Below are 14403 nucleotides of genomic sequence, written 5' to 3'. Positions count from 1 at the left end.
GTATAATTCCATGTATTTATTAATACAGTGCTGCCAGAATCCAGCCAGTACCCCTCGGTGCCAACATCAAATGCAAGCAGTGGTATGTCATTATTTACTAACATGGCAGAACAAAATGTAGTTGCATGAGAGCTTTACAAGCATTTAGTTCCTCTGTCAATACATCCAAACATATCAGTCAGGTTATGTGTTCAAAAGTTACAGTGTCCACTATTCATGTCTTGTGTTCCCTTCTTTTAGTCTCTGGAGGAAGCTGCTCGGCCTCTGGAGGAAGCTGCTCGGAGAATAACCAGCCTAATAATGGTAAGTGAATCACTTCACACTACTAAGTCAGGGTGGAGCCGGTGGACAGATTGTAAATGTGCTTTTGATAGCATTCATTGTTCATGTTTTGTTGTGTTCTCTCATTTTAGGCTTTGGTGGAAGCTTCTTGGCACAGTTGGAGTCAATGGACCACTGCAATGATGGTAAGTAGATTAATAAACTAGATATAGCTATGTGATTCTCTCAGCCACTCTTGTGTCTCCAGTCTGTTTCAATAGGTGGCGGTTGGATTACTAGTCCTGCCTTACTGGATACCTTACTGACTGGAAATGTTAGTTAAATGGGTGGAAATGTAAAGTTGAGTGCATATATGAGTAGCTTATTCAGTGTCTCACTATTTTGCAATGAGCTGTTAATGTTGGCATGATATTATATGAGAACTTGTATTTTACAGTGACTAATTACGGTTATTTTAATCCATTTCAGGAGGGAACCACACTGGACAAGTAAGGAATGGTATGTCTTTTGTCCCTGTGTCAACAAGAGCCTTTTTATACATTGGTGACTATTTTATTAGCCATCACTAAATAGTTGTTGTGCCTTGGCTATTGTGCCATGACATACTGTAACTTATGAAAGACTGACATAGAATATTTTGATTGTCTTCTTTTTAGAATTAGCTGGCAATCATCACCACTCCCAAGGATATCAAGGTGAGTTAACGTTAGGTTATGACTATAACCAAGTTCTGTTAGTATAGCGACGCTCGGCATCGCTCTCTGCACTATCTCGCATATGTGCACGCGCACTGAATAAAGACCACAAATGTACCTTTAATCCCAATATTCGTCTGACCACACCCCTATCAGCTTACCCATATAAGCAGGGGTGGGGCCACCCACTCGTCTCCTTCCCAAGCTTTCGCCACAAGGCGAGGTCAAAGGCTGCAGCGGCGTCGGATGCCGAGCGTCGCTATACTAACAGAACTTGGTTATAGTCTTAACCTAACGTTCTGTATCGTATACGCTCTCGCTCGGCATCGCTCTCTGCACAAGGGAGGCCGAGCGAGAGCCAACGGCCGACAAATACACCCCGCTGACAGCCCCCCACAACCATCAGAACAGGGAGGGCCGAGCCCCCCCGACCCACCCTAATGGAGGGCACCCCCCCTATTAGGGGCTTCACGGGAGGGCGACGGACCCGACCGTGCGAAGAGGCACTCAAGCAACTCAACGCACAGGGTGAGCAGACCGTGGCTTGACCCCACGACTACACACACGCACAACCCGCATGCCACCCGGGAACGAACGGAGGAACAACCTCGTTACTGCTCCCAGAATCACGGGGTCAAGGGCAAACCCAACCCCGTGGCAAGGCCGTAGCAGCGGAGCGCGAAGGAAGACCCAGACCCACCAAAAGGACTGGACTCCCTGGAATGGGGGCCCGGAGAAGTCCATGATGCCAGCATCAAGACCCCACCAGGTGGGCACGTAGTGCCCCGCCCCCCACATCGCCAGCGTATTCGGACAAAGGCCCCTCAGCCGAGCGGGCCCCGTCCCCCCAATAGTACACCGCCTGGCACACTGACCCTGCAACAGGCAGTCAGCATGGCCGTAAGCACACAAAAAAAAGGTTAACCAACGGAAGCAGGCAGCGCACCGGGGAAAAACCAGGCAACAGGCTATTAACCCTAGCCTGGAGACTGCGGACGAGACAGGCGCCAGAGGGGACAGCTGAACACAGCCGCCCCGGCGGAAGGAGCGTAAGCTGGCGGTGTTGCATGACCAAGCCTCCATTTAAAAACCCCCACCCAGAGGGGTCGAGGCAGAGAAGGCTGACACGATTGGCAGACGTCATGAACGTGCAGGGGCACCCTCAACCGGTGAACCCGGGAGTTGACACTGCACCAACACACCAGGGAATCAACCACCTTGGTGTTACCCAATGCGGTGGTTGTTCCTATAACCCCTCAAGAAAAAACTCCAAAACACACCTGCGGGTATACACCGGCTATACCGCAGTACAAGTGTTTCAGTTTCCAAAAAAGGGTTAACCCAGGCCTACGGGTCGACGAAACATTACTTTGGACCGGGCCTGGCGGTACGGGAAGCACAGGGTCACCAGAGGAGGTCAAAAACCACCCCCACAGGCCCCTCTTCGCCATGCGTGAGAGAGGAGCGAAAAAGAATGGAGAACCAGCCCCTAAGCACACCGTACTTGGTATTCCCAGGCGGTCTCCCAACCAAGTACTAACCAAGACCAACCTGTGTAGCGGCCGAGATCCGACGAGATCGAGCGTGTACAGAATGGCATGGCCGTCAGCCATTACGACAGTGCTGAGTAAAAACGTACCCAACCAGGGTCTCCATAGCGCTTAACCATGTGACACCCGGACCGGCCTGGCATTTTTCCCCCTGAAAAAAGCCCAAGTCCCTCAGGGTACCAGAACAGCAGATCTGCATCCCCGGCGGACAATGGGTTCAACTGATCCGGACCAGCGTGACCAGAACCAGTCCCGTGCCCTAACCACGCCGACATGCCTACTCCAGGAGAAAGGGCAGATATGCGTGTCGATCTTAACATGAAAAGAAGGCGCCACCCAGACGTTCGGGCGAACCGCGCCTGGTGGCCCACCCCAAGGGCGTGAGACCCCTCTACATATGTTCAGATCCATTCCGTCATCATCCCCCAGACATGAACGAGAATCCGTCGAAAACCAACCCAGGTCGTGGGATTTGGTCGTCGGAAGAGGAAAAACCCCCATCTCAGTTGCTTTATAAAAACGCCGTTTTAACCACAAGCAACCAAGGCGCGCCAGTCAGTCGCCTGTTTACAGCGAGCTAGCACTATACGTGCGTCGGGACACACCCCCATCAATGAACAGGCTATTTAGACCTGTCATTGAATCCCCAAGGCGCCCAGGGGAACGACAAGAGGGGTGTGACACTTCCTAACTCCAACACTTTTTGAATAGAAAAGAAGGAAGCATCAACAGTATGTATCCCAGTCTACACAGCCGGGGGTAAAAAATGTTCACATTTTTACATCCCACCACCCTCCCATAGGAAGGAGACGGGGATCCCCAGAGAGACTTCCCACGCGAGCTGTACAGATTGAAAAGAATATATTGCACCTTGAGCCATGTAAAAAATTGGTTTTAGGGCTCTCCGGGGAAGAGGCACTGAACCCATACACACTCAATAATCGAATTGAATCGAATACATATACAATAGAATAGGACACCTTCCAGAGGGTCCACTCACTTTGACAATCTGAGGAGGAAGGCTCTGTACTCTGATGGAGGCTCCCTCACATGGAAGAAGGAGTCCGAACTCACAGAAGGCCCGAATAGGCGCTTGGTGAGGAGGAGCCCTGACCACCCCCCTGAAACAGATCCATCACATGGACCTGAACAGCACACGGAAGTCCTTCCAACAGAGACGCGCACAGTGACGTACTCTATGGCGGGGGAATTCCTGCGGTGCACACGCCCAATATACCAGGCCGTGGGACCAGGAAACCCCCCCCCCCCCCCAACCCCCCCCCCCCGTAACGTGCCGAACCGCGGGTGTACCCCTGACCGACAGAAACAAGGAGTAGAGGAAAGGTTACCAGTTCACCCCTTTACGACCCCACACCCATGATACGATGTAATGACAAAAAGAGAGTCATAGTCAGCTCCATGAAGCGATTGACAGCTCCACACAGCGCATGAGCTAACCTGCTATCTGATTTTTACTAAGGAAAAAACACAGAATAGAGAGGGCTCTAAGAGCCCCGGTCCAACATACACATGTGCTTCTGTGGCCAGTCCAACCCAGTTGTAGGTCACATGACACACACAACCCATCATCACCTACAAAAAATGGCAAAAACACTCTACAGAGGAACGCCGTTTTTCATAATGAGAGAATACATAATTCTCGATTAGTATCGGCCACAGGCCTTGCTAAGCACACACGACAGCGACCAAACAATCTTTTCGTTTAGGAAAATAAAGTTTCTCCAGCAGTTTTAGCACAACCTCAGCAATCAAGCTAAGGGTTACATCGCATCCCTACCACACAAAAGACACAATTTAGTGCACAACATGTCTGATAGGAGGATGAAAAAGTCCCCAGGGAACCGGGGGGAAACACAATCCTCTTATTTTACCCGCAATACGGCCAGTTAAAACAGGAAAACCTGTTAATATGTGAACACACTGTTCATTGTCATCACAGGCTGAGAAAAGAACATTCTTTTACTCACTTGTCACTAAGCATAGCTTCATAGGTTAGTTACCTTAGTTGTGAGTACACGGTACATATAAACACCATGATGTTTCTCACACAACAACCAGATCATTTTCACATCTGTAACAACAACCCGATTTGCACGGAGAAGCTAACTGCCAGTGACAAAAACAGCTCACACATAACTCGCGTCGTATCCTAAATGCATTGCAGCAACACACGTTTTGGGAAAAACATCGTTATTCACAAAACATTTAGAAAAGTAAAACCAGAAGACGTGTTATAAGGTCTGGTCAAACCATGTCCTACCCGGAACGTAGATCAGCGAAGTGCAGACTCGAGACCCCGTAGACAACACAGCCGATCCTGTGTTGCTCGAACTGGGCAGCGTCGTCGCTCCAACCAGTCGCTACAGTCCTCTTTGTTGACGCAATCCCCGTCCAGGCTCAGGGCAGGGTCGACGAACATCCCCTGTCAAGGATGACATCGTAGTCAAGAGTGTAAAACATGTTAAAATCAAAGCACGTTCAACAGAGTAGCATTAAGCTAACGGCCGCTCCAACCGTTCGGGCGCTACTGCCCCTGCTCGCGAGACGGCGAGCTAACGGCGCACGCGACCAGAAGCGCTCGCGGCGGCGTGCAAGGAGCTAAAGCTACCCCGCGCCAGGCCTTGGCCTACAGCAGCAAGCTAACGTTACCTAGTGATCACGACATGCTAGCGCCGCAGCTAACAGCTGACTGGCTAACAGTAGGCCCAACCTAAGTAGGCCATGCAGCGATCCCAGCAGGCTAACGCAGCAGCTAACAGCTGACTGGCTAACTGTAAGCTAAGCAGCTATCACCTGAACATGTATACAATGACATAACACTCACCCAGACAGGCCGCCGTTCTGAACCTCTCCTCACTTTTTAAGAGAAAAGAGAAACAAGATGTCAACACTGCTTTACAACGGTGATTTTACCAACACCCGACGGAATCAGCACAATACCAAACTGGCCTGTGTAGCTGACTTGAACATGGATCTGCCGCTATCGCACATCCATGCACATATCTCCTCGTGAAGGAATACTCTCATTTGGATATGAAAGAAGGGGCTTAACACGGGATAGAGAGAATCCACTCGTCCAGAACACACAGGGATCACCAGTGTTAATGGTCGCGGCCCACTAGTTAAAACTACAATGGTCTTCAGACCAAGGCCTTCTGTCGCCTAGGTGGCTGAACAAAGGACCCTAGCCTGGGGCCGGTTTCCATAAACATTGTCAAGTAGCCCCCATAGCACTAACAGACAAGTGAAGCCCGCCAGCAACAGTACTCACCGAACCTGAAACCCACCGCTTCTCACAACAGCGGCGCGTCCGACAGTTCAGCTGTGGCCTGACAGGTTTCACCCCAACAAACACAGCAAGGAACTGCAGTTGAGAAGCATGCAGCGGCGTGCTCCCAATACGAAAACCGGTGGAGGGTTTTTAGAATGATCATCATCTTCCAGACACTCCAGTACGAAGACAATATCGCCGTATTTTCTCGAAAATAGTGAGAGAGAAAATAAAGATATGATGTCAACGTATCCTTGTTTCCCAAAGCTGCTCCTAATCCTTTCCATCATGGTGTCAAGTGTGGGGATCTACCGAGGCACTTCTTCCTTGTGGTGAAAGCGAGAAGGAGGCGAGTGGGTGGCCCCACCCGTGCTTATATGGGTAAGCTGATAGGGGTGTGGTCAGACGAATATTGGGATTAAAGGTACATTTGTGGTCTTTATTCAGTGCGCGTGCACATATGCGAGATAGTGCAGAGAGCGATGCCGAGCGAGAGCGTATACGATACAGAACTAACACATTCTCAAATCATGTTTTGTTTTTTACCACCAGACATGTGCTAGGTATATGAAGCTAGGTACACTTGCTACTGTATATGGGGCTCATTGATACTTTGATGGTGCTTACCTTATTTTGTTAATTCTGTCGCTCTTTCTCTAGGAATGCCAATGTATAACTCCAGCCCCTACCACACTGTACCACACTCCAGCCCCCCTCAGGACCACCCCCTAGTTTAGACTCAGCCCCCCTCAGGACCACCCCCTAGTTTAGACTCAGCCCCCCTCAGGACCACCCCCTAGTTGAGACTCAGCCCCCCTCAGGACCACCCCCTAGTTTAGACTCATCCCCCCTCCAGACCACCCCTAGTTGAGACTCAGCCCCCCTCAGGACCACCCCCTAGTTTAGACTCAGCCCCCCTCCAGACCACCCCCTAGTTTAGACTCAGCCCCCCTCCAGACCACCCCTAGTTTAGACTCAGCCCCCCTCAGGACCACCCCCTAGTTTAGACTCAGCCCCCCTCAGGACCACCCCTAGTTTAGACTCAGCCCCCCTCAGGACCACCCCCTAGTTTAGACTCAGCCCCCCTCCAGACCACCCCTAGTTTAGACTCAGCCCCCCTCCTGACCACCCCATATTTGCTCCCCCACCACCCCACCCACACCCCTCCTCTCTGTCAGTCATTGTAATTGACTCGATTCCCATTAAACAGAGTCTATAATGGTGAGAACAAAAGAGAAACGTTTTGGCTGAAATGCTAATTGTTGGTTTTGCATGCTTATTCAAGTTCAGAAGGTTGTCAGTAGTCGGTAGTCTGAATGGAGTGATGATTAATGATGGATTAATGGATGCTATTTATAGTGTGGATGTGAATATATTATATAGATGTACATCTCTAATGTGTCTTTTTAATACTCTGAAGTATTATACTTAGTTTAGCAATAGGTAAAAGTGTTTTTAGATAGATTTAACTTTTAGATTTGATTCTGCATTGGAATTTTGGAAAACAACACTTCCTGGAAGATTCTATAGGGGTTCAAGGTTCAGAGTTCTGTATGAATATTTTCAATATGTTATTATTCGGTCATTGTGTATGGGGGAGTCAGCTGAAGTCAGCTGATCTGGAGCCACGTGCGTAGTTGGCATCGAATTCTAATAGAAAGAGAAGGGACATGCATCATTAAATAGTTTCAATGGTGCCACCCTGATAAAATAAAAAAGCTACTGTACATTACAGTAGATTTCATTATCTGTTCTCATGCACGCCTGGTGATACTAAATCCAAATTGAACTCAGGCATTTCAAAGAGAATATGTATGTGCGAAGGTTCAGAGTTCTGTATGAATATTTTCAATAACTGTTATTATTCGGTCATTGTGTATGGGGGAGTCAGCTGAAGTCAGCTGATCTGGAGCCACGTGCGTAGTTGGCATCGAAGTCTAATAGAAAGAGAAGGGACACGCATCATTAAATTGTTTCAATGGTGCCACCCTGATAAAATAAAAAAGCTACTGTATATTACAGTAGATTTCATTATCTGTTCTCATGCACGCCTGGTGATACTAAATCCAAATTGAACTCAGGCATTTCAAAGAGAATATGTATGTGTGAAGGTTCAGAGTTCTGTATGAATATTTTCAATAACTGTTATTATTCGTCATTGTGTATGGGGGAGTCAGCTGAAGTCAGCTGATCTGGAGCCACGTGCATAGTTGGCATCGAAGTCTAATAGAAAGAGAAGGGACACGCATCATTAAATTGTTTCAATGGTGCCACCCTGATAAAATAAAAAAGCTACTGTACATTACAGTAGATTTCATTATCTGTTCTCATGCACGCCTGGTGATACTATATCCAAATTGAACTCAGGCATTTCAAAGAGAATATGTATGTGCGAATGAATTGGCTTTAATAAATGGTTAAAGCAATAAATTGTCTGTTTCTTTGTTCATAGAGCATGTCATAAAGCAGCTGTTCTCAACCTTGGTTTCTTGAAGAAAAAAAATTGGAAATAGCCGATCTACAAGCTTGCAACATATTTTCGAATATTCACCTAGAATGGCATAATTATAATCAAGTTTGGAGTCCCCAAATATTTTTCCTGTGAGGTCTTTGTATAAAAAGGTTGAGAACCACTGCAGTAGAGCATATGGACCATTTCAGCATGTTTCAACCTTCCTCTGTATGTTTTTAATATGTCTCATTTAAGCCAAAAATAATCACTTTACTCTATTTGGTGTTTTAAAGTTCTGCAGGGGTTGCTCCAAGCCTGTCTATCAGTGACATCACTGCCATTCAGGCATATGGCAGTAATGTCACTAGTAGACACCTTTTAGCATGCTCCCGGTGGAACTACAACTAATAATATAATTTAGATGTAAAGTGATTATTTTTCTTTATTAATGAGGCATATTAAAAGCATACAGAGGAAGGTTGAAAAAGTGCTGAAATGGTCATTCAATAATATCATTATTTCAATGTATAATGCAATATATATATAGTTGAATCAATGTTGATGCAATGCTACATTATTTCAATGTTGATCATATCATAGTTGAATCAACGTTGATTCATTGTCGGCTTTAAAATTGAAATTTCTAAATTTTGGTTGAAAATCCAATGTTCTTTTCATGTTGATCATAGCGAGCACTTTCAATGCCATTTTCTATGTCTGATATCAATGTTGATTCCAATCTTCAGCCTGACAAAAACACAATGTTGATTCAACGATTTTTTGCTATCTGGAGAGAGAGAGAGAGAGAGAGAGAGAGAGAGAGAGAGAGAGAGAGAGAGAGAGAGAGAGAGAGAGAGAGAGAGAGAGAGAGAGAGAGAGAGAGAGAGAGAGAGAGAGAGAGAGAGAGAGAGAGAGAGAGAGAGAGAGAGAGAGAGAGAGAGAGAGAGAGAGAGAGAGAGAGAGAGAGAGAGAGAGAGAGAGAGAAAACAGGCTCTTGGGATGGGTGTCTGGGAGGAAGTGGGGGGTCTTTCGATGTTGATTAAATGGCAAGCAACTAATGTCATGAGTGCCAAATTAAAGGACAATAAATCCAATCTAACTGAAATTGTGTAGCACAGACCTTTTCTTTTTTTTGTATTTTATTTTTTTATTATTTTTTAAACAAACATATAAACAAACATGACAACACACGATAAGATATACAAGCATTAATTGTCAGGGCACATCCAATGAGATCACCTTTTGGTTAGTTGTTTTATATAAGATATACCCATAATACCTGTTATCTAAAAAAAATAAACCTACACACATATGCTCAGCTCGAACCCCCCCTCCCGGACCCCACCTTGAGAAGTACCTCCACTATCCCTCGCACCTAACCAGACACTACCATTATAAGCTAGCTTTTATTCTCTCCACCACTTCTAACCACATTGACATTTTGGATTCATTGAGACCCAGAATTCTTGCTGTAGATATTTCATGGTAAATTACATCGAGATATGTAAGAAACCAAACTTTACGGCACATTTTTTCCGGTTGAAACCAGCGTGATGCGATCAGCTTTTTGGCTACTGTGATACCCGATAAAACCAATCTCTTTAGCTGTGGATTCACTGCAAACTCAAAAACATCATTCAACAGCAATACCGAGGGGTGTACAGGTATATTCCAAGATACGAGTTTTGATATTTGTTGGGTCACATCTTTCCAGAATGCCTTAACTGGTGAGCAGTCCCAATACATGTGCATAAATGTCCCTTCGTCCCCATTTGTACATTGGGTGTGAGGTTTTGCCCGCTGCTCACCACCTTTTCTCTGTTTCTTTAAGCCTATACTGTTTATTTTCCCCTCTCACTCACTCTCTCTAGCCCCCACCCTCTCGTTCTTTACCCTCAGTGGCCACACCTGTTCGATTATCTATTATCTCTCGCACCTGTGGTGGCAGGCTAATTAGTCCCCCTGTGGGCTTTAAATACCAGGGCGCTTCCCCTCGTTTCGGCGTGGGGTCGTGTTGTATACTTGCCGAGTCATATTCTCTAAACATCTAGACTCTTTCGGGAGATCCTCTGTCTGCCTATGCTGTTCCATTCTCCGGCGTCGAGATGTTTGCTCCAGCCTTCGCCAGCTGTCGCCGTTGCCTGTGGGGGAGACTGGTCTGCGCTCCCTGTCATTCCACGGGAGGCACCCCAGCGTTCCACTGCAGACCCCCGCGCAGCTGTTCGTCCTGACGCACATCCAGACCAGCGCAGACGCTCTCCAGTCCTCAGCGCGCAACGCGCATCTTCCAAGGACGCTCGAGCTTGGCATGCTCTCCAGACCAGCGCGCAACGCGCATCTTCCAAGAACCCTCGAGCTTGGACGCTCTCCAGTCCTCAGCGCGCAACGCGCATCTTCCAAGGACGCTCGAGCTTGGCACGCTCTCCAGACCAGCGCGCAACGCGCATCTTCCAAGAACCCTCGAGCTTGGCACGCTCTCCAGACCAGCGCGCAGCCGCGCATCTTCCAGACCTTCGAGCTTGGCACGCTCTCCAGACCTCAGCGCGCAGACGCGCATCTTCCAGACCTTCAAGCTTGGCACGCTCTCCGGACCAGCGCGCAGACGCGCATCTTCCAGACCTTCGAGCTTGGCACGCTCTCCAGACCTCAGCGCGCAGACGCGCATCTTCCAGACCTTCGTGCTTGGCACACTCCTCCACGCAGACGCACCCAGATGCGTCTCTCGGTTCCGGCGCGCACTCAAGCAGTGGCGCACCACTCTGTCCTCGGCTCGGACAGCCGGCTACCCGGTGGCGACACCCTCGCCACCGCCGCCTGTTCCAGCACCACCCTGTCCTCGGCTCGGACAGCCGGCTACCCGGTGGCGACACCCTCGCCACCGCCGCCTGTTCCAGCACCACTCTGTCCTCGGCTCGGACAGCCGGCTACCCGGTGGCGACACCCTCGCCACCGCCGCCTGTTCCAGCACCACTCTGTTCCTCGGCTCCGACAGTCGGCTACCCGGTGACGACACCCTCGCCACCGCCGCCTGTTCCAGCACTCTGTTCCTCGGCTCCGACAGTCGGCTACCCGGTGACGACACCCTCGCCACCGCCGCTGTTCCAGCACTCTGTTCCTCGGCTCCGACAGTCGGCTACCCGGTGACGACACCCTCGCCACCGCCGCTGTTCCAGCACTCTGTTCCTCGGCTCCGACAGTCGGCTACCCGGTGACGACACCCTCGCCACCGCCGCTGTTCCAGCACTCTGTTCCTCGGCTCGGACGGCCAGCTACCCGGTGGCGACACCCTCGCCGCCGCTGCTGTTCCTGCACCATTACGCATACACCTGGGTGAGTTTTGATTGTGATGTCACTCACCCAGCGTAATGCCTCTTGCCCTCGTCCCGCTGCGTTTCCTGTACCATTACGCATACGCCTGGGTGAGTTTTGATTGTGATGTCGCTCACCCAGCGTAATGCCTCTTGCCCTCGTCCCGCTGCGTTTCCTGTACCATTACGCATACACCTGGGTGAGTTTTGATTGTGATGTCACTCACCCAGCGTAATGCCTCTTGCCCTCGTCCCGCTGCTGTTCCTGTACCATTACGCATACGCCTGGGTGAGTTTTGATTGTGATGTCACTCACCCAGCGTAATGCCTCTTGCCCTCGTCCCGCTGCTGTTCCTGTACCATTACGCATACGCCTGGGTGAGTTTTGATTGTGATGTCACTCACCCAGCGTAATGCCTCTTGCCCTCGTCCCGCTGCTGTTCCTGTACCATTACGCATACGCTTGGGTGAGTTTTGATTGTTAAGTCACTCACCCAGCGTAATGCCTCCTTTTTTGTTCTCACTTAGTTAGTAGTTTGGACATTTCATCTCCCACTCTGTTTTGTTCTCACTTAGATAGTATTTTTGGACATTACATCTCCCCCTGTGTGTTTGTCACACGAAGATATTATTACTTTGTTACTTTGTTTATTTGGACTGTTCTGCATCTGCTCTGTTTGTTCCCTTTTGAATATTAACCCTCTCCTCTGTTCTGCAGAGCGGCCCAGATGTTTTCCCACCAGTCCTCCCAGTCCTCCCTGTCCCCAGCCCGCCTCCGCGGGCCTCTGTCCCCAGTTCCTCCCTGTCCCCAGCCCGCCTCCGCGGGCCTCAGTCCCCTCTGTCCCTAGTTCTCCCCTTTCTAGTTCCACCTAGTTCCTGGTCCCAAGTCCTCCCCTTCTTGTTCCACCTAGTTCCTTGTCCCTAGTTCTCCTAGTCCCCAGTTTCTCCTGTTCCCTAGCTCTCCTTGTCCCGACCTCTCCTAGTCTCTAGTTCCTCTGTTCCTTTAAGCCTTCCCCTAGCGTTCCTTTAATGTTTCCCCTAGCGTTCCTTTAACCTTCCCTTAGTGTTCCCTTTTCCTGCCCGCCTCTTAAAGGCACCTTTCCTTCCCCTCATATTATATTCCTGTATTTGTGATTCTCCCTTAAAGGGACAGTGCCCTTTTTCCCTGTTTTTCCCTGTTGTTCAATAAATATCTGTTTCTTGGCAAACCATCATACCTGTCTTGTGTTGTGCGATTGGGGTCGGTTACAAACCATAACAGTACGACCCCACCAAATCGACGACCCCAGCCAGCACAGACGGTGTATGTTGAGTTTGCCTTTTTTTTTTTCCCTTGTTCCCTCTAGCTCCCCTATTAGCCCTGTTAGCTCCCCTGTTAGCTTGTTAGTCTCCCCTCTAGCTCCCCTGTTAGCCCTGTTAGCTTCCCTGTTAGCCCAGTTTAGCTTCCTTGTTAGTCCTGTTTAGCTCCCTTGTTAGCCTGTTACTCCCCTGTTTAGCTTGTTAGTCTCCCCGGTTAGCTCCCCTGTTTGCTTCCCGTTTTGCCCTGTTTGACCCCCCTGTAGCTAGCCATGCCCTGGCAGCTAACCCAGTCCCTCAGCAGAGCCCCTGTCTGCTAGCTTAGCCCCGGCTGCTAGCATAGCCTCTATGTTTATGCAGCCCTTGCTGCTGGCATAGGCCCTGTAGCTAGCCATGCCCTGGCGGCTAACCCAGTCCCTTAGCAGAGCCCCTGTCTGCTAGCTTTGCCCCGGCTGCTAGCACAGCCTCTATGTTTATGCAGCCCTTGCTGCTGGCATGGGCCCTGTAGCTAGCCATGCCCTGGCAGCTAACCCAGTTTCCCTCTGCATGGCCCCGGTCTGCTAGCTTGGCCCCGGCTGTTAGCACAGCCTCTATGTTAATGCAGCCTTGCAGCTGGCATAGGCCCTGTAGCTAGCCAGGCCCAAGCAGCTAACCCGGTCCCTCTGCATGGCCTCCACTTTTTTGTGTAGTTTATCCCACTGCTAGGACTGCCCTTTCAGCTAGCAAGGTCAGTTTATCTCACACAGCTAGGACTGTCCTTCCAGCTAGCTTGTTCTCTCATGCTGGTCCAGCCCTGTCTGCCAGCCTAGCTCCGGCAGCTAGCGCAGCCTCTATGTTGATGTAGCAGTACAGCTAGCATAGGCCCTGTAGCTATCAGTGCCCTGGCAGCTACCCTTTCCCTCTGCTAGCCTGGCTCCGGCAGCTTGCGCAGCCTCTATGTTGATGTAGCAGTACAGCTAGCATAGGCCCTGTAGCTATCAGTGCCCTGGCAGCTAACCTTCCCTCTGCTAGCCCTTTCCCGGTGCTACCATGGTTACCCCTTAGCTACCCTGCTTGCCCCTCAGTTCCTCTAGACCAGTTCCTCTAGACCAGTTCTCTAGACCAGTTCTCTAGACCAGTTCTCTAAACCAGTTCTCTAGACCAGTTCTCTTGCCCAGTTCGCTAGACTAGTTCTCTAGACCCAGTTCCTCTAGACCAGTTCCCCCAGTTGCCCCTCTGCTACCCTAGTTACCCCTCGGCGACCCTGTTTCTTTTGCTAGCCCCACTCTTGTGGTGGCTTCCCCTGCTGGCTTGGCCAGTACCTCTTGTTTTGCCCCCTGCCACTCTGTCTGTATTTGTTTTGGGTCGCCGGGTGGCTCCCGTTGAGGGGGGGGTACTGTGAGGGTTTGCCCGCTGCTCACCACCTTTTCTCTGTTTCTTTAAGCCTATACTGTTTATTTTCCCCTCTCACTCACTCTCTCTAGCCCCCACCCTCTCGTTCTTTACCCTCAGTGGCCACACCTGTTCGATTATCTATTATCTCTCGCAC

Source organism: Notolepis coatsorum (genome assembly GCF_963971535.1).
Source record: "Notolepis coatsorum genome assembly, chromosome: 3".
Lineage (NCBI taxonomy): Eukaryota > Metazoa > Chordata > Actinopteri > Aulopiformes > Paralepididae > Notolepis > Notolepis coatsorum.
The sequence above is the reverse complement of the archived record's forward strand: the minus strand, read 5'-3'. Positions refer to the sequence as shown.